Genomic DNA, 27,537 nt, shown 5'->3' with positions numbered 1-27,537 from the left:
GGGTACAGAGAGCTTTCCTCCTGCGGTGTGCTAACACCCAGACCTTGGCTAGGGCAGGCACAGCTGCACAACTTCAGATAAGGCGAGCCCTGCGAGCGTGGCACCCAGCTCTGCCGTGGCACCGCAGGAGCAAGCAGATGTTGTGCGGATGGTTTACTAAAGCAGACTGCACGTTCAGATAAAGACATCTACTTATGTCTCCACGGTGGGGTCCTCTTGTCGGAGGATGAACCGTGCGCTATCGGAGCGGTGGATTTTGCCTTCCTAGCCAGCGTTTGTGCTCTTGCTGTTACAAACCTGAAGCTGGGCTGCGGGACCCGCTCGGGATCCTCGGGTCTCGCTCCTCCTGCCCCCACTCCGCGATTGGGGCCGCCGCTTTCCTCGGTGGGACACCCTTCCTGGCGGTGGGACAGGCGGGATCCCCGCAGCATCCCCCAGGGAGAGGCCTTGCCGGGAGCTCCCAGCGAGCCGAGGCTGCAGCCGATGCTGCGCCGCTCCCGGCGGGGGCGATGCCCAGCGGGACCCGGAGCCGGCTGGCTGCGGGTGTGTGCGGTGCTTTTGGGGGTGTGTGCGGTGCTTTTGGGGGTGTGTGCGCTGGGGGGGCACAGCCGGAGCCCCCCCCACCCCAGCGGAGCCGAGCACGCCTCCTCCCGGGCTGCGCAGCGCGGCCGGGGAGCGGCGCGGGGCTGCTCCCTCCCTCCCTTCCCCTTCCTCCCCTTCCTCCTCCTCCTCCTCCTCCTCCTTCTCCTCCTCCTCCTCCTTCCCCCCGCAGGGGCGCGGATGGGAGGACGAGCAGAGCGGCGGGCGCGCCTCCCGGCGCGGTGCGGAGCGGTGCGGAGCCGAGGTAAGGCTGAGCCCAGCTGAGCCAGGCTGAGCCAGGCTGAGCCGGCTCCGGGGGGGGGGCTCCCCGACCGCCTGCTCCCCAAGTTTGGAGGCGGCAGCACTTTGCGGGAAGTTGGGCGGCACCGCGGGGCTTCCACGGGGACACCTCGGGTTGCTCCGCTCTGCTCCGAGGGGAAGGTTGGCGAGCCCCCATCCTCCCGGGGATATCTGGGGGGACACGAGGGGCTGCACCCCCGGGGCTCGGCCGGTGGGGAGAGGTGTCCCCCCTAAGCGTGTCCCCGCGGTGACAAAGAGAGCGCCGCTCGCTGTCACCCCGCAGGGAGCTGCGCCCTGGAGAGGGAGCAGGCGCCCGGCGAGCGGCTCTCCCGGAGAGCTGCACCCAATTCCCGCACCGCATCCTCCCTAGAATTAAGCCCCGGAGGGATGTTGCCACTCGCCGCTGCTGATTTTTCGGTGAAAAGGGGCATTTCTTCAACGCGAGCCGTTGGCCGGTAAAAATAGCTTCGTGGCATGCGTTTGCTGAGAATGCAGTCAAGGTTGGGTGGCGGGTTATTATGGTTAGGCTCTTAAGCAACAGTCCCCTCGCTGAACTTTGGTGGTGTCATACATGGTGAGTTGGTGGCTTTTTGTTGTCGTTGTTCCTTCCTGTGCTGCCTCATTGTGATACTACAGCCGTACCCTGCGGTGAAGTCCCTTACTTGGTCACAGCCAGTTTTGTAGGTTAATGGGATAGACGGCAACATTGCTAGGGTGCTGCATCTCAACACCCACCAAACTTTCCAATATGGAAATGTATTTCTGTCTTATTCCATGGTTTTGGGCCTAAAGACGTCTTTGTATTGATTTGCTTGCATATGACATAATAAATGTTTCACTTCTTGAATTGTGTTGGCCGGAAAAAACACTCAGAAAACGTTCTCATCTGAAGAATAAACACGTGCCTTTTGCGTTTAGTGACCAAGGAAAGAGCAGAGCAGTTAGCTGAGCAGATTACAGGTTAAACCCCAAAGTTTGCTGGAGCTAGTTGTGAAGGGTAAATATTTGTAAGGTTTGAATGAAAATTGTATGTGCTCATTTGTGTAAAAAACTGCTTTATTGAACAGCATCATACTTGATACTAACTGGGGACTACTAGGTCTCTGCCAAAAAGGGAAGCTTACCTTAGTGAGAGGTCACAGCATCTATAGGATTTATATGTATTCTATAGGATTTACACATATATACTTATATTTATGCTATTTATATAAAGTGATGTAAGTATTTGATATATACTGAAACACACACATATATACATACTCACTCATAAGCAGTAAATAGTAATGAAATAGATATCTTAAGGTTTTCCTTGTCACTGATCAAAATGTTGTCACACATCTCTTGGCCTGAGAGCTTCTCTGCTGCTGGTGCCATTTCACTCTTGGGCATTGAGTCAAAGTATTCATCTGGCTCTTCTTATGCCAAAAGGAAGAAAATCAATTTGAATGCAGAAAAGAAGAAACTACTTCTATGAAGATTTAGTAGTGAAACTAATCTTTTTTATTTTTATTTTTTTCCTTTCAATGGCATTTATATCCTATGTCTGTAAGTGCAGTCAACATGCAGTTCTGAAATCAATAACAAAATAGTTTCATGGTTCAAATTTTGTAACAGGAAGACTAATCTCAAATTCAGAGTGCTTTATTTGAGGTTTTGGAACAGGAACATGATGAAACAGCGGAGATTTGCATGACAAAACACTTAATTCCACTAATGCAGTGGAAGACAGTAATGGATTTTATCTTCTTTGCTAAACAAAAAGTAGTTATCTGGAAACTACAAATGAGCAGGTTGAAGCAGACTCTCATATTTGGGTTATTTCATGTAGCTGAAGTGGAAGGATAAGTTATATAATCCACTAGCAGTATTAGCAAGGATGGGATTATAAAGGCATAATCAAAGAGAGGTAAATGAGATACTGCTTATATTTTAACACTATATTAACAGCACAGCCGTTGTGCTATTTGTGTCCAGAAGTAGCATAAGTTTGGAGTTGAATTCTTACTTTTTTTTTTTTTTTTTTTTTTTTTTTTTACAAAATATTGCTATATAGTTAAATGTCTAAAATTGGCGTATTTGTTAGAAGGAGACTGGTAACTATAAAATTATAGTCTGATGTACACAGCAAATTTTTATGGTGAGAAAAACAATGAAAGTAGCTAGAAATCATAGGCCCTCTGGCCAAACTAAATACACTTGTGCAAAAATAATCATGGACTGTGACGAAGAATTTTAATAATAGAGATTGACAAGTCATTCTTTTGCTATTTATCCTCTGTGCTAAAGTCCTTTGAGTGCCTGCAAACACCTCATAACAGTCTTGAAACTTGAAGTGTCACCGAAAGTGTTTTTTTTCTTTTTGTGGCCTGATAACGTGCAACCTGTGGCAGGAGCTCTATGAGAACTGGGACTTTCAGTGGACAGAGATGATGTTTGTAGCCCAGGTGATTTCAGTGGGCATTGTATGTGTTCTTAAACATGGACTGTGTACTGAAATCTCTCTCTAAGTGTTTATTTATACTTAAGGTCAAGTTGCTAGGTGGATGACAGCAAACTTCCAAAGTTCATGGGGCTATTGTTAAACATGATGCTACACCTCCCATCACCCAATAGGGATCTTTTTCTCTAAATTCCTCTGCTGCCTGGTAAGGGGATCCTTCACATTATTAAATACTTTTCCATGACTGAGTACTTCCCCACATGCTCAAAGGAGCAAAATTTTATGAAACTGTAGTTCAGCATTGTGTTACCTTTACATTTTGTGTTTTAAAAGTTGTTCAGATGCTCATTGTCCAAAAAAAAAAAGATGTTCGTCATCTCTTTCTCTAAAGACAAACAAGCAGCAGCAGGCTGATTTGGTCTAAATTACAACAATTTAGGAAGTTGGAACATCCAGCTGTGCTCTTTCAGTACAGATACATCATTCAGGTGAAGAGAAACATGACTTAAATAGGTACCAATATACTCCCTCTGCCTCCGAAGTCTTAATTACTCTTGCAGTTACTATGTCCTTAAAGGCTGTATATCCTGCCATTAAAAACTGCAAGGAAATGTGCTGTTAAATCATTCAGCACTGCTCTGGAAACTCAGGTGATGTGAATTGCTGTTTCCAACATCTTGGAGAGTTTTTAGGAGCCTCCCCTAGCTTGAGCTGAGTTCCTTAATTGCTTTCTTGAGGTTTCAGCTCCTCCCTCGCCCCACCTATTTTTCTCTTTACCTTGCAAAGGGAGGGATAACTGAGTTTCCACCACACTCCTTGGCTGGACTTATGTTACTCAGCTGGAAGAACCCAAAGTGCAGTGGAAAAACAAGGTAGATTTCCAATAAGAGAGCATTTTTTTTTAGTGCCTTTCCCCACAAATTAGTTTTTCTTATTTATTTATGTTTCTAGCAGAGTGCACTGTTTTTCTTACTGAAGAACTGCAGAGCCAGATTTGAGTCTAAATACAGCTATTCACATGAGGGGATGGGATCTGTGAGCTCCTACAAGCTCTTATCTCAGAGCAGCCTGAATTACACTGATCTTTCCACTGTTACTGCAATTTCACTAAAATTGACTGGCTATGTACAACATTGTTGACCCACTCTCTTAAAGATACGTTGGGCTGTATGTGCATCTAACAGAAAGCGTGTTGTACAGTCGGTCACACTGGCTGTTTGTCTGTACGACCTTTTCATTTGTGTTTCCCTGTCCGAAGGACGTGATTACAATTCTGCCCCGGTTGCTCGGTTTGATTTTTACATGCGAGGGAGACAGGAAAGCTACCGAGGAGCTGGAGTGCAGCAGACGCGCTGCAAAGGGAGCTCTGTAATCCTTTGATTACACAGCTGTGCCCGACATGCCACTAAACAGCACTTTAGGGGCAAGCAGTTAATGTAGCTTTTCCATGGAATATTTATTAATTTATGTTACACCTGGCTTCTAGCAGCTGTTGGACGTGGCTTGCAAGCACTGGTTTTAAGGAGCGTGGAACCCTCCCGAAGAGGATACAACCAGGTGAAGTGCTTGATGCCTAGTGAGAAGAAACAAAATAAACCCAAGTCCAATTGGATAGTGGTGGCTGATGGCAATGATGGGGCAGCTGTGACTGTGATGAGAGATGAGACGCGATGGTGGATGTGAACAGGAGCCCGTGGTAGGCTCTGGCTGAATGACCTCTCTGTGTCCTCCCATGGCAGTGCACTGAGGTTGTGGACTTGCCAATGCCAACTCACAGCCCTGCTGCTTCCCATTCCCAAATCCAGCTTCTCAGTGTTCCCACAGTGGCTTGAACTACCTGAAATGTGTGTGCTCCAAGTCTCTGAAGTGGAATGTCTGCTGGTTTCCTAGTGAGCTTGCCAGAACTCAGGTAGTACCCATAAGCTAACCCAGCTCCATCAGCGTTTTTGGAACTCCTGTTGCAGCAGCCCTTCCTTGCTTGGGTTGCAGAAAGTGGCTAAGGTCACCACAGTGGCACAGAGTGTGGGAGGAAGTTGGCTGCCAAGGTGTCTGCTCTCTTTGTAATGGCTTTCCTTTGAAATGAACTCATTCGTGTGTTGAAACGGGGTTTTGGGTTGTAGGGAAACGACAAAGGCCTTGGAATTTCACCCTAAGATGGAAGTGAAGCTAGAAAGGCATCATATCTAATAGGATGTCCACAGTTTCATTAAAAACAAGGCCCTTGCCCTTCCCCAGACTGAAATTCCTCCACAGAGATTGCTTTTGGCAGCCCTGACACAAGTGCAACTTTGGGCTTTCAATCTAACCCCTACAGGCAATCTAAAATGCAGGAGCCAGTGTCATGTCCTAGATTACAGACCCCTAAGCCATGCATTTTGAGTGTAATTCCTGCTGGTTTTTTTTTGTTTGTTTGTTTTGTTTTGTTTTGTTTTTTATACAGCAATAAGTCCATTTTGAGGCTTTACTTGATAGGATTGAAGAATAGGTAGTACTGAATCATGAGATCCCTATAATTTAGTTATAAATGTTCTTTTTTATACCAAGAACTACTAAATTCACACTTTTTAATTTATAACTTAATGTGCTATTATTTAGACTCATCAAATATGCATGTCACTTTATATATACTTGTGTTTTATAATGCCAACTTTCTATCAAGTGTAGTTGTTCCTTACTGTGAAGTGCACAAAGCAGATCTGTACCTAAACAGCAAAATATTAAAACTGACTGCTTTTCATTTGCTTCATGTCTTCCAGGATGGAGAAATGTGCCTCATAAGGAGATATTTTTCTTGTATAAAACATCAATGTTCAGTGTGGGTGAAGGTACCTTGCTATCTTACCATAAAATTAGAAAAGCTGATGAGATTGAAAAAGACTTCTGCATTATTATTTTCTAGTATGAATTCAAGCAAAGCTTAAATCTGCCTAGTTTAAGTCGGGCATGTCAACTTCTCATGGAATATCAGGAAGTGCTTTCCTTTTATATAATGGCAGTCCTAGCGCTACAGATGACTTTTAACTGGGAAGAACTATGATATCAAACCAAAAGAGAAAAGAAAAAATGAAAAGTTTCTAGAAGTACAAAGAAAACAAAATAAGCCTGCTTTGAAAAATGGCAAACTTCTGTAAGATACATAGGAAAAATAATGAAGATTTATATGCAATGTGTCTGTATATGGGATGGAAGATGCCTGATAAACTGTAGTGTCAAATGGGTGCTACAAAAGTGAGCAGCACAATAGGTGTCAGTTTGAAATGCTGGATAACTTCAGATGAAGATGACAATGTCCTTATGTGCTATATGTGTCCAGTTAAAATTCAGGTCTTGGAGCTATATGCAAAAAAGTGCTTAATTTAAGTGCTTTAGGTCTGGCATGAACTTAGCTGTGAGATACCAAGAAATGGGAGAGACATTTTGAAAAAAGTAATAGAAATCAGGACCCTGGAAGGTTTTGCACATGATTTGAAGAAAATGTGAGCTCATTGTAGTGCCTAAGATTGCATATAATGGCCTATGGATACTAGAATTTATTAATTAATTTATTAATCCAAAAAAGGAGGAGGAGTATGTTTGGTACAGCCAGGAGATTTAACTTTAAAAAGCTGGAAATAAAAGAAAATCAAGGATGGTTTATTAGGTTATTTAACAGGTTTATCATGCAGTGAGATGGGTTTGCCTGTGAGCCCAGCTCTTCCTTTGGAAGCTTCATCCCTTCAAAATTCTATATCTGATTTTTATCTAATACTCCTTTCCAAACTCTTGTATTTTGGCTACTTGTTAGATCAGAAATTTGTCTTCTAACTGTGGTGTGTAGATATTAAATAGATAATGTTAAGTAGACATTGTTAATGTTAAATAAGTTAAACTGAAATCTGAAATTTGTAGGACTTCCCAGGAACATTGAAAGCTCAGTAGTTCATAGACCTGTTTCACAGTGTGATGCCAAAGGTTGTGCTCTTCTTCCTTTTGTGATTATGATTAGTGCATTTGTAGGGTTACTGCTGTAGAGTTTGTCCTTCTGGCTTGATTGCCAAGGCCTGAGAAAATTGCCTGGATCCATTCCTCTAAGGGATTTTGTATGCTATTACGTTATGTATGGAAGAGGGGCAGGTTGCGTGTGTACATCAGGTCTGATGGCAGGTCAGCTTCATGAAGGCATATGGGTTCATGCTGTGCAGTTGTGCTCCAGGATTAGGGTTTCCTCACTTGTTTTGTGGCTCTCTGGATTTCTAGATCATAGTTTTGCATCCATTGCAAGTGCAAAGGTCAGATAAGTGACTGAATTTTGCTGTGTGAAAGCTCCACTGTGTGAAGGGTTATCAATAACAGTTACCACATTTGTTAGTTACTACATTACTGCTAAACTTGCGGTCTCTTCATTAAAAAGACAGAAATATGTTCTTGAACATTTTGGCATTGAGTATTGAGCTTTAGGCTGTGAGCAACTTGTTGGACTCATTCATAAAGTAAATAATTTAGATGAAAAAAAAATCATAAATTATAGTGCTATAAAAACAGTATCTCAGGTTGAGGATTAACTTGCCTGAGGAACAGATAAGGATAAATCATAATGAAACCAGTATTGCTCTTGACATTCAGTATTAAAATTACTTTGCAAAGCTATTTATGCCAGCTTTAAAACAGTTTCAACAAGAAATGAGATGTGAGAGGTGAACAGAAGGGAACAGTGGAACCTAAGCTCATCTCTCTCATTATAGGAAGGAAGAAAAATTGATTTGTTTAACATAGGGCTATTTAAATACCGAGGCATTTAACTCTTCAGAGTAGGTTTTAAAACACTGCTAAGGAAAACAGTCAAATTAAAAATACACAACATAGTAAAATGCAATTTATATTGGTGACCAGGGAAATCCCACGTGGATTTCTTTTCCTTTAGGTTAAGTCAGGAGCAGCTCAGCTCTGGGTTTTCACTGATGTAAGGGGGACAAGAATTTGGCACCTCAAACATGGGTACAGAAAATGTTCTCCAGTTGTTCTGGAGAATTTCATCATTGACTACGTGTGTGTAAGGAGTCATGTCCCAGCTGTGCATCCTTTTCTGCAAGGCTGCATCAAGGAGTGTATCGGCCAGACAAGCTTTTGCCTTGCGTCCTCACTAGAAGGCAACACCACCCTCTGCTTCCCCACGTCATAGGTGGGAAAACTCCATCTTCTTGGACACATCATTGTGCTTGCACAAGAACAGACCTCGCAGCTGAGTTGTCCCATTGGATGCAATCTGTCTCTCTTGCTAATGACTGCAGCTAATCACTGTTTACATGCCATACCTGGTCTAGCAGCAGAATCATAGAATCCTAGAACCATTATGTTTGGGAGAGACCTCCAAGATCATCTGGTCCCACCATCTCCCTACCACCAACATCACCCACTAAACCATGTCCCCAAGCGCCACGTCCAACCTTTCCTGGAACACCCCCAGGGATGGTGACACCACCACCTCCCTGGGCAACCCATCCCAATATCTGACTGCTCAGTGTCCCCGTGTGTCTGCTCCTGGCCCTGTCCTGCAGAGCAAGTGGCCTGGGACACACAGAGACTTTCTTTGTACTCTTCCTTAATGTTGAAGGGGTTTGGGGTGTTCTCTGGTGCCTTTAACACTGCCACATCATGACAGGGAGGAGCTTTCAGTTTAAGTCTCCACTGCCTTGTGTTTTTTTTTTTTTTTTTAAACAGATTTCAGTAAGTCTTTAGGTAAAATGTACTTCATAAGATGGCATCAAGTCATTTGCTGCTTCTTTCTGCATACAGCTTTAAGGATTTAGTATTCTTGTTGTTTGATATCATGGTTACAACATTGCAATAACTCATTTTGGTTTAATATTGCAGAATGCATAAAAAGCTTCTGCTGAGATTTAATAGCTTTGTCTTTTAATGGTACCCATTAAGTGGGTGTAATCTCTCCAGTTGTCTAGGTTTTCATCTCACTATACTAGTACACCGGATAATAAATGAGAAAAGCTGTAAAAAAATGTACTGTGAAAATACAAGTAACCGTGTAAATATCAACAAGTTTTTTTTTTTTTGTTGGACTATTATAATTCTAGATATTTTGCCAATATTATTTTCTAAGGCTTTTCACTATTACAAAATAAAGTGAAACTTTATGACAATATATAGTTGTGCATTAAAAATATGTGCTTGCTACTAAAACAAGATTCTCCCAAGCATAATCACTAAAAATGATACATTGCAGTATCTTAACTTTGTGTATCTTTAAAGATAACAAGTAATTCTGAAACAGCAAATATCATTAAGTTACATTTAACAACAAATTTCAGGGTTTCAAATTAGGTAGTATAAATGCTGCACTCGTTCCAAACAGCAGTTCTCAGGATGAACTTCTGGCTTCATTGAAGTCAATGAAAACTCTTCCTGCTGACTTAAGCATGCCAGGATTTAAAAAAATATATATAAAATGAAATAAATTGAAATGGGATTTTAAGAAGTTTTCTTCTTAATGAGTTGCTGGAGTCATTCAGATGTAGTTTTATGTTGTTTAGTTCAGCTGGGGAATTCTAAGGTGAAGATGATGTCTGGTGGGGAAGAGAGCGTATGAAAAGAAAATGTTTCCAGTTGAAATAACATAGCACTGCTGTGTTACCATGTTATATGTTACCATAGAATAAGAATACCCTGAGTTGGAATGGACCCCCAGGGATCATTGAGTCCAACTCCTGGCTCCATACAGGCCTACCCAAAAATCAGACCAGGTGTCTGAGAGTGTTGTCCAAATGCTCCTTGGACTTCAGCAGGGTCAGTGCTGTGACCACTGCCCTGGGCAGCCTGTCCCAGTGCCTGACCACCTCTGGGTGCAGAGCCTTTTTCTAACACCCAGTCTGAACTGCCCCTGTCACAGCTTCATGTCAGAGGTCCCCATTTTTGGAGACCCACTTTGGTGCTAATGAAAGCTGAGTGTGCAGGTGGACATTCCTGTTACAGATATTTTGTCTTCTAAAGTGATGGAAACCCCCAAAGCCTAACTGTTAGAGTATTGCATTGTTGCATTGTGTGGATAGGAGTTTGGGCAGGTGTTTTTTTATTTTTTATTTTTTTTTATACATTTTTTTCTTCATCAAGTATGGTGTTCTGTTCAGGAATAGCTTTAGGGACATATTTAGTGTTGTCCTTCTGGCACCAAGGATTTTTAAGTAGCAATTGAATAGGAGGAAGGAATTAATGTGATTTAGTGTTGTCAAACTGAAAATGAAGTTCCTCCTAACACATCCTTCGAAGAACACTCAATGGCTCTGGATTTAGCCTGCCATCCGCTTTATTTCCCTGTGATATTTTTGAACTTCCTCTGCTGATAAATATTTAGAGTCTGTTTATATTTCATCTGATTTTTTGCTAGATAGTGCTTACAGACTCTTTCTGTAAACACTTATTACTGAAGAAATTGGTATCACAAGCCTTGAAATTGCAGTGATGGCAATTTTGTAATTTTAACTGTAGCTGACCATATATTTGTTAATTATCCAAGAGAGGCTTATTGCTTTATAAAAGGGAACTTCATTTCTGACTGCAGAAGCTAGAAAGGTAGCTGTAATTGCTTTGCCTGAAGTGCAGGTTTAGTTGCAGAGGACTTGGATGGATTAGATGTGACCAACACTGAGGATCAAGAAGGGATGAAAAGAGGAAAGACTTTCATGTTTGTTAAAGTTTTAGTCATGTTTTTTAAAGTTTTAGTCAGAATAAAAATCATAGCTTTTTTTTTTTTTTTTTAAAAAAAAGTTAAAATCTAACGAAAAAGCCAAACCTATGTTAATTTATTCAAGCCCTTGAAGGATTTCCTTCTCAAAATTGTGTGCAGTCTCTCCTTACAGCATGGCTCTGTGATTTTAACTGGGATCTCCTAGCTATGTCTTAGTGCTGTTTTGCCATGCCTTGCTAATTCCTTTTTGGAGTAATGTTTTTTTCCTGATGTGAATATGACAACCCCACTTTAATTAGCTAACAGCAGTTGCCAGGGATCACAGTGCCTGAGAGTCTCAGAAGTGTCTGTGTCAAAATAAATAAATAAAACATCTAAAAAGCTTTACAGCTTTACTAAGAAGCAATAAACTTAATTGAAATGGTTAACAGCACTGAAACGACTTGCCTACTTATATTACAGCATGTAGCCACCAGATGTCACTTATTTTGTGCACTGTGCTGGGAGAAATATGCCCTTGTATGTAAAATACTTAAAAAAAAAAAAAAAAAAAAAAAAGCAACTTGCTCTGAATGGGTTTGTTTCTGTTTGTATTCCTAATTGGCATGCTCTTTCCTTTATAAATATTTTCATCTTAAAATAGATTGTATAGACTTGTTTCTCACAGACAAGATAGACTTGCATTTTATATGAGCCTTAAATGTCAGCAGTGACATTTCGAGATTCAGTCTTTAAAAGTATAATTAATAGTCTCACTAAATTTTCCGAAGGATGAATGTACATTTCTGTACAAAGGACAGTCTTTTTATTATGAACTGTTTGATTGTTAAAGATACTTTAACCTGTGATTTACATATATATTCATCTCCAGCCAAGTCAAAAGCAGTGGGATGAGTGAAAAACTTTTGCAGCACTGAAATCATGGTGGAAGGATGTGCAGAGAGGAGAAGGACCACTTCTAAAAGTAGAAAACAGCATCCACTTACAGAACTCCTCAATTCACCTTCAGGTTTTAAAGTCTTCAAAGCAAAGTGTAAATATAGATAGGCACATGGGGATATCTCTCTGAACTGGAAAAGGAACACTTAGTACCCACTGTAAAACTCATTCTCCAGAATTCAATGAGCACAAGCTGTCTTGATGAGCAAAACGTAATGGCTAACTGCTCAGCAGTAAGAGCAAGCACAGAGCTCATGATCAGGGTTGTGGTGTCTAGCAGTGTTTCTTCTCTCCGACACCAGAGATGCCCAATTGACTGATGCACACTTTTTGGTCTGTATGCAAAAGAAACACTGTTAGAAAATGGAAATTGACTTTTCTGTAGTCGAGACAGAAAGACTGAGTTGCGTTGGTGTCGTAGTAGCTCTGTGGGTCTTACGGGAGGGAGAGTATAGGGAACTGTTTTTACTTCCTTTTTCTGTGCTTGAGCAAAACCTGAGGCAAAACATTGCTTAACTGCTAGAAATGGTGCTGACTAATAAATGGAGCACATTGGAGTTTTAGCAGTTAATATGAAACCGATCGTATGAATTGAGGGTCTTAACTGAGCTTTGTTTATGAGCCTGAGAGTTTCACTTCCTCACTCCAGGTCCCTCAGCAACATTTCTGAAAATGCCACCTGGGGCTGCTGCTGTGGCAGGGGCTGGCTCAGCCCTGCTGAGGACCCCATTGCACAACTTCTCTGTTATCTTCCAGAAATGAGCTGCTCCGCCCTGTGAGCTCGTGGAGAGGCTGACGTTTGTCTGGTTTAATGAAGTTACTTGGGGGGAATTGAGATTCAGTGCTGCCTGTCTTAGGTTGTTTCTGTAGAGACTGGATTGCCAATGGCATTCCATCCTTTGCAACACATATCTGAATTTTGGCCAAAGTCCATCAATCCCCATGTCACGGAATTTGAGATGGTGAGTTAGGCCTGGGTTGTTCTTGGGCTTCTACCATTTTATGTCCTGTGGTAGCACAGGTAACACATCAGTATGCACATCACTTTGTCATCCACAGACTGCAAAGCACTCTGACATCTGCCACTGGGAGTTACTCCAAGAAAAGGAATGGTGTCCATGCCCTGAGGGGCTGATCCCCATGGACCTTTACAAACCTCTTGGTACCTTTGAACACACTATAGCAACCTCCCAAGTCTGCTGCATGGACTTGGTGTTTGCAACAGAGACTAATGTCTTTGCTCATTTAATATTTTTATTTTTTTTTTCAGGTTGGACAGAAACCTCTATGTAAAAGATTAATAAAATAATTCACGTGTCTTATTTAAATGTTCATGTTTGGACAATAACGTATTGTCTGTTCTACGTCAGTCTTGCTGGACTAGCTTAGCCCTGTGCAAGCGTTCTTTATGAGAAAAAAGTAAGGATAACTTCAAAGCCCAGTTTTCACATGTAAAGGAAGAAAAAACATAATTGTATGGCTTTATTCTGATTTGTTTTTATTACTGAAGTCTAATTTCAATAATGAGCCATGCAATAAAGAAATTAAAATATATTATCACTATATTTTATTCACTTATTTATTTCTTCACTTAGTGAGAAGAACCATGAAATTGTCTGTGTTTATAGATTATTTAGAACCTGTGAGGGCACTTACTTTGATTATAAATGTTTTGGATACTGAAGGCTTTCTTCAGGATCTAAACAAGTGATAAAGTTGTAAATTTTAAACAGTCAGTAGTGAGGCTGTCATTTTTCCTATACCCCTAGGATGGCCGGTTTTCTAGCTTGCCTTATTTCTACATAGTCTGGTGAAGTAAGTGTTGTAAAAGCAGCAGGTGAATGACTTGGAGTGGTTTACACACTAGGCTTCATTTTTGCCATCTAGAAAGACTTTGTCCATTAGACCCACCACTAATGATGATACCAAAAGGTGGAGGGTTTTCATGGGAAGAGCACCAAAGCAATTAATAATTAAAAATAATAATCAATCTACCAATTCGGCTGACAACCTCACAGCCTGGATTCACAGAGACCCCCACATGTGGATTACAAGGCTGCTGGCTGTCCCGGTGTTGGAGGTGTCTGCTGGAGCCAGGCACAGTGCAGGGGTGGCTTTGCTCTTTGGTCCCCACTGCTGCAGGGGCAGTGTGGGGTCTGTGGTGTCCGAGGCTGCTCCTGCCGCTGCTGCTGAGTCACAATCCTGGGGCTGTGATGAAAGACGTGGCATTTAGTGGCACTAGATTACGTGTTGCTGGCTTTGGATGTGGGCGTGGAGTGATCTTTGCAGAAGACAATGATTGATATGGCCTTCTGCAGCACACGCTGTGTTTTGTTAACAGCATTCTTGAGGGTGGAAAGCATTAAAGGAAACTGAGCACAGACTGAATTGTACAATGCTGTATTTTTGAAACCATAAAACCACATCTGATACCCTTAAAAAAAAAAAAAAAGAGTAGGCATGACTCAATAACATTATTTAAAGAGCAGGTCAGTATGGAGCCCATTTTTCCCATTTCTCTGGACTTGAGGCATTGACCCACGTGCCATCTCTGGGGCTGCAGTCTGATCCATCAGCTGTACCTCGTGCTCCCACTGACAAGTGCACCATAGCTGAAGTGTATTTCTACACCGTTATCTGCATAACACTTATGTATTCTATTTATCCTTGTTTTATAGTAATTGGATGTCACTTTTGAGAAATTAACTCTGCTTTCATAGAATTCTTGTGCTGTCACTTACTGACAATGTTTTAGTTTCTTTCATGGTGATGTTATTTACATAATGTAGTAGTGCTTAGAAACCATAAATGGGCTTGGAAGCTATCTCTTCTAGTCCTAAGACACTCTAATAAGCTCTTATTTTGGTGTAGTCTCTGCAGCAGCCATATATTAAGGAATTCATTGTTTATTTCACATTAGAATATCTGCTCCAAATGCATCTGTATGCTCTTGATGCCATTTGAGTCTCCTGGGTGTCTGAAGGTCTTGAATGCATTAACAGCCTGAATCAAGTTATTGCATTAAGCTCATGAAATTAAAGAACCATATCCTTGACTCTAGGTAGAGTAAACAGTAGTGTAAAAAGAGAAACCGAACAGATGGAAATGCATTTCAATACTTGGGAGGTATTTTTTGCTGGAGATGGTTTTAATTAGATATGTTAATTTGGCTAAAGTTGGGGTTTATAGTTCCTCACGAAGCATTTAGCGGTGTGTATTCTAGAGGTGCTTCAAGGTCTTTATGGAGTTTTATAATGTCAATACCCTATTTTTTTTTTTTTTCCCTCACTAGAAACTAAGTTTTTTTGGGTTCTCATTAACAGTCATGAATCTGTTTTTTGAAAAGCTGAATGCCAACTGTAGTTGTTTGGATTGGTGTTGCTTTAGATTTATCTTTGAATCGCTTCAGTAAATGATTCATTTCAAGAAGTGGAAAAAGCATTCCAGAACTTCTGTGGGTCTGATTTCAGCTGGGATCTTCTAAAGATTCTCTGTCTTCTGTTTTTAGAAAATGTTGCAGGAAAGGGGGGGCATATGCCAGGTTCTTGGTACATTCATCATTATGCAGAGTTCCTCCCCTCAGTTTCTTTCCGTTGACAATCAGTAAAGTAAGTTCTCAGATTTGTATCTTGTTTGTTTGTGATCTACAGTCTGGCTAAGTGCAACATAAAGAATTCAAAGATGCCTGTGGTTGTGTTATTTCCAAGTGGAAAGCAAGTACACTGAAACCAAACACAGGCAAAATTTATAGGAATACATGGCCAAGTCCAGGGAGCCAGTGACCCAGTGGATGAGGAACAGACTTATATTACTCTGCTTTATGTCTATCTGGATACTACAGCATTTACTTACTGGGAATTGGTCGGTCACATACACAGCATGACTTTATCTTTGCTGTTTCGGTTACAAACTAGGGGTTTTGTGCAGTTACTGGGCTAGAGTTTACTGGGTTATGAAAACTGCATCAAGAGCTGGGATTTTTCTGGGAGGATGGTGAAAAAATGAAACGTTTTCCTTCTTTTAAAACTAAAAATCAGCAAATGAAAATATTTGAATTGCTTCTTAAGTTTACGGTATAAGTAATAATCTAAAGATATGAGAGGATGATAACAAGTGTTTAAGCCATTATCAAATCGCATTAGGTTTCACATCAAGCATGTGCTATGCCTACAAAGATAAGTGTTACTATCAGCAGAAAACAGAGTGTAGTGATGCAGTCATGTCTTCAGAAAGATGGTATCTTGTAAGCTGGTTAGTAAAAATTTGTTTCACTTTTGTGTAGTTAAAGAGCATGTGATATGGGTGAGCAGTGTAGGCTAAGCCCGTGAAATGCTTATGAATGGCTTTAGAAGACTTTGGAAGTGAATATTGCTTGAGTAAATAATAAAAGTAAAAGTAAATAAATACTAAAGAGCTTATTCTTACATATGATACAGTAAGTTACGGATTAATTAGCTGTAGCCAGAAGTTACCTGCACAAACATTAGCTAGTGATACCAGGTTATGCTTAGAGATTATTTAATTGGCAATTACTTGATAATACTTAGGCTTAGTGAGGTTCTGCTCTTGGACTGTGAGCTCTGAATTGACTGTGCTTTGGAAAAAGTATGTACCTTCTTGGTGCTTTAATAGGCTGAGATCTATCTGTTGTGTTGTCGCTTAAAGAATGCAAGTTGTTGAATGTTTATGAAATTTATTGATATTCTTTTTTTTTTTTTTTTGGAAACAAAGTCACAGGTGTGACTTGGTTTAAATTAATAATATTTGTTGACTAATTTTTGTTTGAATTTACAAGACGCTTTAATGACAAACTCAGTTTGTCTCTTCAGGATGCAGCTGTGTATGTTTCCTTTCACCCACTCAGTACTAGATGAAAGATGAAATGCCCTATTCATGAAGAAATACTTACACAGTAGTTATGTACAGATGAGATATGTTTTTCCATCCATTTTAATGTATGTCTCATGGAGAAGGTACCATATATGAGTCATAATGGTAAATTTCAGATGACAGGGTTAAGATAACAAAGCTTACTGAGAAAATTTAGTTTGGAGGTGGAGGAAAATCCCTTTCCAGTCATTAAAAATCAGAGGAAAGACTGCTAGCATATACCCTGAAATTGTCAGAACAACACTGTATTTAAAGCAATGTTAAGTATCACATCAACAAATTCCTTTAGGAATGACTGCTTATTTATTGAAGTGTGAGGTGTGAACAAATGAATTCTAGTGGATACCATCTTGTATCATTGCAAACAAAAATATTTTAGCAAACCATAAGATAAACAGGCACTGGAGGCATTATATTATGCATATTCTATTTATTCCATATAATAATATTCATCCCTCAAAAGCATCCTTAAATTAGCAGCTGATCTCTCACAACCCACGAGATTTAGCAATTCATACTGTATACCATTTGCAAAGTGGCAGAAAGTATTAGATTTCAGATGGTGGGAAGAATGTTTCTCGCTTTAAATCAACTTGAGGTAGCAGCTGCTAAAATCAAGTAAAATCAAGCGTGTAAAAAGAACAAGATGGTAATCAGAGTAACATAGCTGTGAATGCCCACTACTTTGCAGCATGTCGAGGCTGAAAATGCTTGGCAAGACTGTTGGAAATACGCTCAGAACATTTTTCTTCCATGTGTTGGTTCTGGCCCAGTGATCAATACAAGAGACAAAGACCCATGCTGAAAATAACTCTTCATCACTGAAAGATCTCTTCCTGCAGAGTCAGCTGTGCTACACTCACCCTGCATCTCCTTCTTTAGTGAGAGTTAGCTGGCACTCTGAATAGGAAGATTTATTTGTCTTCAACCCAGTGAAGCTTTGGTGTTCATCTCACCTTAGTGGTGTGCAGATGCCTAAATCTGAAGCAAGTCACTCAAAGCTCACGTTGCAGCCAAGGTAAACAAATAGGCTGTCCAAGGACATGGGTCATAGTTAGACTGCTTCCTCTGGATGATTTCTCTCCAGTGTCCAATGTGATCATATTGTGTGTAGATCTCTGGCATCTACTTTTCTTCTGATGAATTTCATCTCTTCTGACTTCCGCTTTTTTTGAAGTGGATCCTTATGCATGAGTTTCAGCCCAAGGGCAAATTTACCATCATTTTTTTTGTTGAAAACAGAACTGGGTAATTGCCAAATGGATACTCAATAATAATCTTCCACCCAATATAAATATATAAAGCTGCTAGATTAAATTTAGATTGGTTAAACCCACCTAGGAAGGTGAATTCTCCAAAAACGTGCAATTCAAAGATGTTATTTTTACAAGAGCTTTGAGAACATATTTTTTACTTGCTTCACTATATTAATTGTATTCTTGTTTATAAGTACAGTCTGGTAAATGGCATGAGACTGTTGTACTATAATCTATATTTATATTTTTATATCTCTGCTCTTATATTTAACTTGTTAAACCCTGAAAAGAAATAGCAGTGTTTAGTTGACATAGGTACACATTTACACTATGATCTGAGGACAAGAAGAGGCCTATCAATCAGCTCCTAATAAAGTAATAGAAAACAAAGGGGAAATCACGTTTTCTTGTCTCTGGAATGAAAACATTTGGGAAATGGTGTTCTCTTTCCAGGTTCTCTTTGTTGTTGTTTCTGTGTATTGATATTGTAGGATCAGCACTTGGCCAAGGTACAAGTGTGTGAATACAACAGGAGAGCTGTGCTGTCTTCTCAGGCTGCATGCTGTCTGACTGCCTCGAGAGCTGGACAACCATGCAGTCTGCTTCTGTTAAGGCAAGAAAATGCTTGAACCAAGCTCAACTTGCTGAACTTTCTCCCCCTCCACTGTTAATGGCTTGGTAGCACTCACTACTGCAGTATCGGTTAGGGTTAGGGTACCTGCTGCATCAGGACTATTTGCTATCCTGATGTGAGCTCGGAGAGGACCCATGGTCTCTACATCCCTTTGATCTCCATGGCTCTTGGCTGTGAGTTTAGGGACGAGTGTGATGGGCAGGCTACTTTGCTGATGAGCACATGGAGAATTTCTCTGTGTTCATATAAGGTGATGGAAACAAGCATGCTGTCCTCACCAAACCCAGTTTTGCATGATGGGAAAAGCTGTATCTCCACTGAGCAATTGCTCCAGAAGAACCATTTGAGTAAATTACTGAAGTGTCAGCCCAGAAACTCAACCAAGGAAGCAGGCTTGGAAGCCTGAAACGAAAGTGGGATGGGCAGCTGTCAGAAAGAAGTGCACAATGAAAAATAGCCTGCCTTTGATAAGTGAACTCTGTCAATACTGGAGCAATTCTTTGCCTCCAGAGTTTTCTAAAGATAAGTACTTATTTGTTTTTTGATTACAGCCTGCCTGCGGGGCATGTGGGAGCTGTTTTCCCACCTGACAATCCCTCAATCCCCTGCATTTTGTTGATTAAAAAACTACTTGGATTGGAAGAGCTCCATCATAGATTCAGCCTGCCCGTTACGTGTTTCCTTGTTGCAATAATGTTTTTAACAGGAGGAATGTTACCAATTTGCAGAGTGATTGTGTGGTTTATTGCTTGAAAGTGCATATAGGAGAGAATTTTCATTATTGTAAAGTATTGTGATATCCTGTGTTGAAAATGAAACTTCAACATCTGTTTGTTCCTATTAAATACATAATAAAATAATTTGTGACAAGGCCAGACTAATTGCTTCCACTGTACCTGACACTGTATTTCAGGTGGTCCTTTTATCTTTACCAGGAGCTCTTAGTTTCTTTTGCTTCATGACAAAAGAAAATAAATATAGCAAATTCAACCTGAAGAATTCTCAGTGACATTAAATCACCGAACGCGTGATTTAACCTTCTATGTCTGTTTTGATCACATTGTTGACGCTGGATGTCTTTCTGGAGATTTAAGAGAGTGTGCTTTTTTTTTTTTTTTTTTTTTTTTTAACGGGATAAAAGTTAACTGCCATTAACATCAATATTTTATATCTGTTCTGGCTCTTAGTGATTCGGTTGTTTTCAATGAGGAGCTGACTGTTTTGATAGCCATTAAATAGAAGTGATTTCTGCTTGTACCACAACTTTCAAATCTGGTTCCAGATTTGTGGGAAAGGAATCTGTGAGCCACACAGAATGGACGTATCAATTTATCTCTGTTTTTGTGGGATGACCTCAATGACTGTGTAGGATACACCAGGAGATTGCTCCCAGTAACTATGTGAGTAATAATAATAATAATAAAATAAAGATACTGAACTTTGACCCTGCATAATCTGGCTAAAAATGGCTTTTGTGTGAGAAGACATGCACTAGTGTAATTTAGGTAAAGGTGAAGTTTTTCTACAGTGTGCTTTTTTCTTTTTTTAGTGTTCGGTATAAATCTGTGAGTATTTCTCTAGCAAGCCACTATGTGAAACGAATAGAAATTAAGTGAAGCAAAAAGATGAATTACCTGAGATGTTGCACACCATAGTCAACAAGCTTTGATCAAGAGTTGAGAAGCTAGTTGAGTACTGGAGGCAAAATTCTGCTCTGTTACCCTTATCAATATGTGAGAACAAGATTTTGTTCCATAGCTGGAGACGAGGAATGTCTTAAATACATGGGTGTGAGCTCCATCCTGATGCAAGTTGAAGGATTCACTATGCTTGGGATGCCCGGTGTCACAGGTCAGGTGGCTGGCAGTGGTGGTTTTTCTTTCAGGGCTTTTGGAACTACTTTTCTGGAGAAGTCATTTCAGTAATGATGCCCCAGTTCCCTAAGCTTCACTTCTGCTCTTATCTCTGACATAAATCTTGCACTGGAATTGCTTTGGAGAATGACGTTGTGTGGATCTGAGGAAGGTATCATCATGGAGGAATTACTGGTTAGACCTCATCGCCTATGTTAAATGCAGAAGAACCAGCCCATTGCCTTCTGAACCTTTATGCTAGTTTAGATCTGACTGTGTGACCATGATATGCTTTGGCATTTATCAGTAAGATGGAGGCTGGCTGTCTTTGGACTGTTTTATTTTCCTGTCTGGACATTTTATTCTGCACTTAATGTGGAGAAATGTTGGGTCTGATTCTAGAACAATTTAAGTCAGGTGAAATGCAAAGATAAAAACAACTCAGAAATGATTACATTTTTATTGATTTTTTTTTCCCCACTAAAAAATAAGTCTAAAAATGGGCAATATCAGGCTTAACTAGTATTTTCACATTTTCAAGGTAAAATAAATAATAGCACATCAGAACACGCCAACATGGCAGCAAGAAGCTATGCCTAGATCATTTCTAGGAACACACATGGACTTCAGACATAACAGGTTCCTGGGGAAGGCATTGACCTGCTGCAGCTGGTCCAGGACAATCTGCTGCTCACTTTCCCACCTCCCCTCCTTTTTCCTTGCTTCTGATAGTCTGTTTATTCAGGCGGTGTTCATGCCCTAATTAAGTGGTGATTTAAGCTCAGTAACTATTTCCTGAGCTCTGCAGGACAAATAAGAGAAGGTCCTTATTTGATTGAAAATACTGCTGTTAATCTGATTTTAGGGGAGTTTGCTGATTTTTGCAAATAGAGGCTGTCCCATTCTTTCATTTTCTCTGGAAGTATGTTGATGAGTAAGGAGTAGAGTGTGTTTGGATTAGATCTTGAGAAAGAAACCAGCTGTGTTAGGGAATGAGCCACAGTTAATATTTGGGCAAGACTGGTGATTCAGTGGTGATTCAGGAGGTTTGCTTTTGGCTTTAAATGGCTTCAGATCTGGGTTCTTAAAAGAATATTGTACGCTTGAAAAGTGTTCAGCTGCTGTTCAGCAGGTTGAGTGTATAACCATGGGTTATGACCACATATTCTAGCTTTTAAAATGAAACTGTTTCTCAAGTGATTGCCTTACAAATGTTTGTGGTGGCTTAATATCACTTCTTGGGAGTTGGACCTATTTTTTTTCTTCTTATTTTTTTTTTTTTATTAGCATTTTTAAGCAAGTAGAAGAGCTATACTTCAGTCTGTGAGAGGTTGCTGAGCTTTGTAATGAGTCCCGTGGCTTTTCTAAACTGTTGCAATAGCATTTTTATTGTATTTATTTTCATTTATTTATTTATCTTGCAAGGAGGTTGCAGAGAGCAATGATTCTCTTTTTTTTTGGCAGCTCTTTGATTTCTTTGAGGTGAGTATATGTGAATTCAGGCAAAGTTTATTTCCTAAAGTGCTAATGTGAGCAGCCAAATGAGTACAATAAGAAGGATAGAGCAAATATACAATTATTCCTTTCTTTTCATGAATAGTTTTTTTTTTTTTTTTTTGTATGTCCAGTTTTTATGACTTCTACTGTTTTGTTTATTGAACCAGTACTGCCTGTACTGCCTACTCACTAACAGGATGAACTTCCTCATGTTGTTTGAACAAATACCTTGGCTTGCTCTGAAAACACGGTGTTCGAAAGCAAACCCTTTGTGAAGCCTGCAATCTCACTCAGTCCTTATCCTTTCCAGTAAGGATAGAACAGGGAAGCAACAGAGCAAGAACATGAACTTCTCCTGTGTTTCTGTGTATTAATAGATCTAGGTTTTGGCTTTTAATGAAAACTAAGAAGATTCCTAGTGAAAAAAATGCCCTTCTTTCTCAGGTGCAATAAACACATCAGCAGACAAAACCTTAACGTGATGCCAGACATGGGTGGCAACAGGAAAATGGACAGAGAAAAAAAAGACAAAGTCATTTTGTGAGACTGGAGAGATTGTCTGCAGGAACTATATCTGAGAGACATGCTTTGGCTGGGCTTCACCACTTCTACCCTGAGAGTCTGTGGATTATTTTGCAACTTATCCTAGACATCCACATTTTCAGGCTGTGACCTTCCCAACAGGACAACCTTCCTGGGTCAGATTTTCGAATAGTACATATATCTCTGTCCCTGTCTCCTGTCTCTGGTCATGACCAGTAATAAATGCCTGGTGAAAGACTGTAAAGCAGGTATTTATAGATTTCTTACAGCCCCGTATTTCTACCTTGTGGGAATTGGCGAAAGCAACCACTGATAGATTTATTCTCCATTAATTGTCTGATGTCTTTTAAATGCATTCAAACTTTTGGCCCTGATGAGTTCCACATTTTAATTATATTGTGTGAAGAGAGGAAACGAAATGATGTAGCTCCATTGACATCAAACAGAGAAACACTGTTATACATCAAGCTGGGAAGCATGTTACTGGTCTACTTGAAGTGTGTTTATAATAGGTTCACAGCATGCCACTCTTTCATGTGGTAGCAGGAAAAGCCAAGCATGTCTAAAAGTAACAAGGCTAGTATGAAATTTAGACTTAAGTGTACTAGCAAAAGTTCACTTTGTCTTCATTTTAAATAATTATGAAAAAAGGAAAGCACATTAAAAATTGAAGCTTGTGACCTGAAAAATAGAAGTCATATGCTGAAACGTCCAGAAGATGTGTGTGCATCTGTAAAATCTATTCCATCTGGTTTATCTTATTCATTGAGGAGGAGAATTTTAGTTATACGGCTGAGCATATGAAAGTAATTTATTTTCATAGTCATTTTGATTACAGTATTCCCTTATAGTTCTTTAAGAGAAAGGAGAAGGATTATATTAAATCTTTAGTTAAAAGAAATAAAACAAATATTCAATTATCTAGATATGAATGAAAATATGTGAGCAATGAAAAAAAATCTTGCATGTTTTATTCTTTGTGGGATTTATCTTTTTAGCTGTCCTTAGAACAATAAATAAGGCATAGCGGGTACTCCATTTTCAGTAGGTTTCTTGCTAAGCTGTAGTGGGCAGCTCTGCCTTGTGCTGAATTTGATGTACCTGTAGGTGTACCTGCCAGTACTCTGGTCTTCTGCAGCCTGCACAGGGCAGGCAGGAGTCCTCTGGCCATTCAGCCAAAACTGCCTATACTGGGCAGTTTTATGTAAAGTGGGAGTTGCACAGGGAAACTACCAATGAAAAAGTCAATTTTTAACAGGCAAAAAACCTTATTTGCTGATTAAATCCTCTGTTGTCTGTAAATACATTTGTTAGGTTAAGTCTTCCCCAGTTGAAATCTGTACTGTAGGTCCTGTCGGCTTCAATGGGAGTTTGCTGAAATCTGAGGTAGCTATTTGCAGTTTCTGTTTTGTTTTGTTTTTGTTTTGTTTTCCCTCCTCATTCTGATGAGTCATCTCTTATGTCCATTCTTATGTCCCCGTTTCCTACTTAGGAGATTGCCCAAACCCCTCATTTTTATGAGGAGGATTACTTTTGGCCAAGGTGCTTGAAAAGGTTTATGTTGATTCCTGCTTTGTAAGCTGGTATATATTTATGTACAGCAGAAAAATATTGCATAGACATGATCATAAATAATTCACCATTCATTTCAACAAGAGGAAATTACATGCTACATTATTCAAGAATGTACAAAGATACTGCTTGTTGTGTAAAGAGAGTAATATTCTGCCAGTGAGCCGACAGCAGTTTTGCAACTAAAATAAAAAGGCATAAATGGTTTATTACCAACTCAAGTCTCACAGCTTTTCTTCTGTCTGCAATTCACATTCTTCTGCTGTCAGTGTTGAAATACAAAAAAGGTAAAGTATATCTGTGATTATGACTGCTGGAAATGCTGACTGGAAGAAACAATGAAGAGATACTTTAGATTGCTTGATTTTGTGGGATGGATGAGGAAAACATGGGCTCCTTGCACTGGTGAAGATCCTAGCCTTCTGGGTGTGTATTCTTGATTGCACAGTGAAAGACTGGAGAATGTATTTAATTAAAACTTCTTGGTAAAGAGAAGGGAGTGGCTGTAGGGAATTATATCCTGGCTTTTACATGTTTATTGCTGTAGGTTGTTTTTTTTTTTAAATCTTTCATATTGCATGACCATGACAGTAGGAAATCATATAAAATGGTACGCCTGCAACTAACAGTTATTAAAAATAAAAATCAAAACACAACAAACAAAAAAAGCCCTCCCTCTATTCTGTTAGCTGAGTAATATATCATATTGCTCAGTGGTAGATCTTCAAAGAGATCATCTAATAAAACAACTTGTTGTAGTGCATATGCATAAGCTGGCAGAATTATGGTTGCTTGTGGAACTTTAAATTTTTTCTCCTGACTGGTGTGATTAAGATCTCAGTTTTACTGGGGCCTAAGCATATTTCTTTTTTTTTTTTTTTTTTTTAGTTCCTCCCCTTGTATCACCTTCCCAATAAAGCATTTTCCTCAGCTTTCAAAAGTGCAGTTAGTAAGATTTTTCCTTGAGTTAGTAATATGTATACTGCAGTTTCATGAGAAGTGTCTGTACCCATTAAGAGTTCAATAAATTTTGGTCCATTTTATTAACATGCAAATGGACATAAAATAAGACTCAGAAGCTTATGCAGTGTTTCTAAGATCCTGTGATCTGAATCCATCAATGTATCTCTGATAGCTCTTTTAAAAAGTTTGAGAATTAATGTCAAATACACAAGTTTTGAATTGATTCTGCAAGAGTGTTTGGGATAAATTTGTTCAATTCATAACACTGTGAAAGTTTCAGGTGCCTGTTAGAAGAGTACTGGAAAATAAAATGGATTTCTCTTTTAGTAGTGCACAGTAACTGGTCCCTCCGACAATACATAGCATGGAGCTGGAGAGCAGAGAGCTGGGAGGAGACTGAGATACTTGTTGGGTATCGTTGGGTTCGCGGTGGAAGGTCTGCAAAAATATATATAAGTAGCACCTAATATGCTTAATTTTACCGATGCTGTAGAGTTCCTTCTGGTTACCCAGATCTTTTTATAACTACCGCTGTAACCTGCTGCCTGTTCTTTGTGCATCTTTCTATAAAGGTGCATCTTTCAGCTCCCTCTTTTTTTTCAGGGCCCTTGTTTCCATCCTTCTTGCAGTTCTTTCTGGGGGAAGGAACTCTCTTGGAAACTCTGTTCTAGCCCCAATGGATGATACCCAACTCTGCCCTTCCTGAGTCTCCTCTTGACTCCATTTCTTTCCCAGTGAAAATCTTTGCTCAGGTGCCTTATTACCTTGCATTTTGACTTGCAAAGTGGAAACTTTTTCACTTGTTATCAGAACCTCCCTTTCTCATCCTCCCTTTTGACTGTCCATGTCATTTGGAGAACTGCTGAGCTCTTCTTACTTTAAATCTTGGATCCTTCTCTCCCCATTATGGTGCTGTTGAGGAAGTGGAGGTGTTGGGGGGAAGTGGATCGCTGCTCTCACAGAGTTCATGTGAGTATGGACAAGGAGTATCACAGAGACAGAACCTTACAGCACCTTAATTCCCAGGGACTAAAGGGAAGTTGTGTCTTTTCTGGTTAACAGAAGCCAAAATAAAAGTTGACCTTCAGAGGCATAACTGCTTCTTTATTTTTCAGTGTCTTTTTATTTTCCTTCTCATTCTGTCCAAGCTTACTGCTTTGTTTCTGACTTTTCAAAATAGTTTTAAAATATTTCCTGTCATAGAATGGCTTGGGTTGGAAGGGACCTTAAAAACCATCCAACTCCAACCCCCCTGCCCATAGGCAGGGATGCCACCCACTAGATCAGGTTGGCCAAGGCCCCATCCAGCCTGGCCCTGAACACCTCCAGGGAGGGGCATCCACAGCTTCTCTGGGCAGCCTGTTCCATTCCCCCTTGTCCTATCATTATCTATCTATCTGTAAGTATTATCTAGTATATTGAAGCACATGTATTATCTGTGAATTTTGTATTTGTTAATCTCTGTTTTGAGAAACTGGATTTGTTTTTGACTTTAAAATGTGAGTAGTTCCAGGAAGTTATTTAATAAGGTACAAAAACAAGGTCTAGAGGAACTATGCATAAATATGCTGTAATTCAGACCATCCTTTTGAAAGCTGATGACTTGTTTGTGAATTTGTACATCTCTACTCTGAATTCTGTCTGGGAAGCCAGGCATGAATGCTGTCAAAGGTAGACACAAATACTTCTAACCACCTCTAGTCACTTTTTGGCTATGAGCAACTGTGCTAATGATGTGGTTAGAGGAGGATAGCACGTGTCCTGTGCAGCTGGGTCCTTTAACCTGCATGGATGTGGAGGTCTCCGTGAGACCCATGAGTGCTCAAGTCCTTGGAGCAAGGAGGCATCCACTCATGTGGTCGTTTCTGCACAACCTCTCCTGTGCTGAAGTGCAACTATTTAAGAGGATTTTCTGGATCAGGGCCTTGTCTTGAAATTGCAGTACTGATTGTACGTTTCATTTAACTAACACATCTTGCCATTTTTATTGAGTGATATCTTGTCAAAATGTATTTGACAGGTAATGCTGAAAGCATGTTAGTGCCTTCGCAGTGTGTCACTGGTGGTTGCTCTTGTCCCAGAACCACTTGTTCCAGGAGACAAAGATCCTGATAGGAGTTTTTGCTTATGTCTATTATTTAATCTCTTAAATTTACTGAATGTTTTACTTGTGGCTTTTTTTATTTGTTGTTTGGCTGTCTTCCCCATGTGCTTGAAAGCATACTATTGTCTTATCTCGACATTGTCCTCTTACCTGGGTTCCTGCCCCACTTCAGGAAAGTCCCTGTGCACAGAAAGAGGGAGAACATTTAAACCCGTGTTACTGGCTACTGTCCAAAAATGCTTTCAGACTTAAAGAGCAGATTAAAAGCTGTTACAGAGGTTAGTGAGCAGGT

The 27,537-nt window shown here is 40.1% G+C and overlaps 1 protein-coding gene across 2 annotated transcripts in view; it reads left to right on the top strand.

Annotated features, from left to right (window-relative positions):
• The first annotated feature begins 688 nt into the window (after positions 1-688).
• The window catches only part of CHST15 (carbohydrate sulfotransferase 15), a 45,364-nt gene continuing 18,515 nt past the window's right edge, over positions 689-27,537 (top strand). The window contains exon 1 of one of the 2 annotated variants that reach the window (XM_038181451.2): positions 689-844. The gene's annotated coding sequence lies outside the window, so the exon portion shown is untranslated. Of the gene's footprint in view, positions 845-4,855; positions 4,877-27,537 lie in introns of those variants that run through there. The other variant, XM_072039890.1, reaches the window with a different exon arrangement.

The sequence above is a fragment of the Anas platyrhynchos genome, chromosome 6 (genome assembly GCF_047663525.1).
Source record: "Anas platyrhynchos isolate ZD024472 breed Pekin duck chromosome 6, IASCAAS_PekinDuck_T2T, whole genome shotgun sequence".
NCBI classification, from domain to species: Eukaryota; Metazoa; Chordata; class Aves; order Anseriformes; family Anatidae; genus Anas; species Anas platyrhynchos.
The sequence above is the reverse complement of the archived record's forward strand: the minus strand, read 5'-3'. Positions and strand labels throughout refer to the sequence as shown.